Source organism: Bison bison, unplaced genomic scaffold (assembly GCF_000754665.1).
Source record: "Bison bison bison isolate TAMUID 2011002044 unplaced genomic scaffold, Bison_UMD1.0 scf7180017864482, whole genome shotgun sequence".
NCBI lineage: Eukaryota > Metazoa > Chordata > Mammalia > Artiodactyla > Bovidae > Bison > Bison bison.
In genome coordinates this window covers 7,471,870-7,474,736 of record NW_011495042.1, presented here as the reverse complement: position 1 = coordinate 7,474,736, position 2,867 = coordinate 7,471,870, and positions in this window count along the sequence as shown.

Below are 2,867 nucleotides of genomic sequence, written 5' to 3'. Positions count from 1 at the left end.
CCGTCCACACGCCCGTTGGTCCCGACACTTGCTCATTCATCGTCTTCCTCGGGGCCCTGGGCTGGGTGCTGGCCTAAGAACCTCAAGCCGTCCTGCTTCCTCGCAGGGTTCAAGGGCTGGGCCCGGAGACCGGTTATAAGCCCATCCTTATTGGGCTGATTGGCCCGTCCTCCCTGCAACTTTTGAGGCACAGGACAGGGAGGTCGGGGAGGATGCAGAGTGCTCCCAAACACTGCGAAGCGTTCAGCGGCCTGGAAGAGCGACTCTGGGGTGTGTGTTATTCAACATTTCTGGGACGTGCACTTCTGTGATTCTCCTGGGAGGAGCTCAGACCCAGAGTTCGGCAGGGTTCACTGTGGGTACATGTACGTTCGGTAGGTCAGTCACCATGGGTTGGCTAGTCAGAGCATCACATGATCCTGACTCCTGGTGGGTTCAGGGATGAACATGCTTCCAAGTTGGTCCATTGAGGCTCAGCCTGGCACTTCAGCAGGCTAACTCAGACAAGAGATGCTCTTTCTACTGGACTTGGAGCTTTGTAGATGTCAATGCCTCAAATGCCTGGGAGTGAAGCCCAGAGCTTCCGTATCCTGGTGACATTGAGTACCTGGATCCAGCCATGCCTGAAGCTGGCGTCGCCTAAACTTTAGTAAAAGCCAGCTTCTTTTTTAAGGGAGTCAGGCTTTCTGGCACTCATTAAGAGACCTGGCTGATGGAAAGAGATGAGGAGAGAAAGCTGGAGAACGTTTGGGGATAGCTTGGGAGGAGTGAGAGGGAAACGCTGTATCCAGATGGAGGGCTAAACGGCATCGTATAAATCATGGTGTTAAACATTCCTTGTGAAACTGCATCACTGCGTCGTAACCCGCGTCTTCCCCCCAGGATCATCAGTCGTGCTTGCTCTGCTCACACGAGTGCCGTGGGGAGGGACTGTCTTGTGGGATTTGGAGGAGCCGAGTCTGCTGTCTGGGACAAGTGAGCCTGAGGAGGGCAGCTGTGGGCAGCAGGAGCCCCGAGGTTGACGGGGCCGTGATGGGCCCCGAAGTCCTTCTCTGCGGGTGGGCCGGCCAGCTGAGCTCCAGGAGGCTGTGGACTGCGTTGATGTGCCGGATTCCTGTGTGAGATCCAGGACCCTCATGGTTCCGCAAGCAGCGGTCGCTCCCTTGGGACCCTGTGCACAAAGCACAAGTGTGTCCCCGTCTGCAAGTTCATGGCCTGCTCTGCTCAGCCCCAGGGGCCCTCAGAGGGCAGTGGGCATGCCCGTGTCCGTTCTGTGTGCCCAACGTATCCGCACAGGGCTTTGTCCGTGGAAGGTGGTTAGGAAATGTGGGACGAATACATGAGTGTCTCCAATGGCTCAAATACCTCCTGTCTGTTCTCCTGGGTTCCTAGTCAAGACGGTGGATGGAGGTGCTCTGGGAAGTGCCCTGTCTATCTTCAAAAACACAGAGTGCTGGGGAATGCAGAGCCAAGGTCACAGATTAGAAGGTAAGATGCCCCGCTTGTGTGCAGAGCGGGAGGTGGCGCTGAAATGCCCCCGAGGGGTCAGGACTGGGGGTCTGAGGCCCAGGTGGCACAGGGGCCATCTCATCCACGGTCAGAGGCGAGAAAACCCCACCAACTGCTTCGGGATGCTGCCCAAGGTGTGGGGCCCAGTTTCTCACCAGCTGTGCAGTGAGAAGCCCTGAGCTAAGAAACGCGTCTAGAAAGCAGCCCAGAGTCAGGCCCTGGTGAAGGCAGAGAGGGGACACCTTCCTACTGCGATCAGGGGACCCTCCAGGGTCCTGACTTCTATCGAAGCTGGGCTCAGGGCAGCCATCCCCATCATGACGGGGAGAACTGGACGGGCTGGGGTTACAGCAACGCCAGAGAGATGAGAGGGGGCGGCTTCCCTGAGAGACAGGGCAAGGCCTGGGAAGGGAGGTGAAGGCCTGACTTCGAGAAAGAACTCAGAGCAGTTCCTCCTGAGGAGGGGCTTTGCAGGGGAAGGAGTCTGGTATGGAGTCGGGAAGCTCAGCTGAGTTCTGGGTCCCTCGAGCTTGGTTTTGTGACTAGTGTTCTTGGCTGTTCTGTCCCCTTCCCTTTCCCTTCTTCAAAGACAGAAAGCGTTGGGGGCACGTCAGCCTGCAAATCTGCAAACTCTGACTAGAGAAGACAGACAGAGGAGGCCTGCTCCGGGGCTGGGCCAGGCTTAGGGCCGGGAAGTAAGTGGCAGCCACCACCTCACCACCACAGGAGGGCCACTGTCTGCCCTGGTTTCCTCATTCACTGGGCGTAGCCTTTGGAGCCTCTGCAGTATCTGCTCTCTTTTCCCTTCCTAAGGTGGTGGTTTGGTTGCTAAGTCATGTCCAGCTCTTGCGACCCCATGGACTGTAGCCCACCAGGTTCCTCTGTCAGTGGAATTCTCCAGGCAAGAATATGGGAGCGGGTTGCCATTTCCTTCTCCAGGGGATCTTCCTGACCCAGGGATAGAACCAGGAGTCCCAGTTTTGTTTCAGATATCAGTATTACCTGACTCTCTTGCAGGTAGAGGCAGCCACGTGATGCAGTTCTGGCCAAGTGGAAGGAGGTACAAGTTCCAGAGGGAGAAGCGGGGTTGGGAGGGCTCTCCCTGAATATCAAGGCAAAGCTCACTAGCAGAAACCCTTCTTGCCCTCAGTGTCACTGGTCCGTCTCGTGCCTGGATAGCAGACATGGGGTCTGGAGCCACAGCAGCCATCTTGTAACCATGAGCCAACAGCAGAGAAGGTGAGTGGAAATAAAGAAAGAACACGGGCTGTGGGGCAGACAGACCTTCCTTCTCCGCTTTCCGGCCGTGTGGCCCTGGGTATGTCACTTAACTTCTCAGAACCTCACTTCCCACAGTT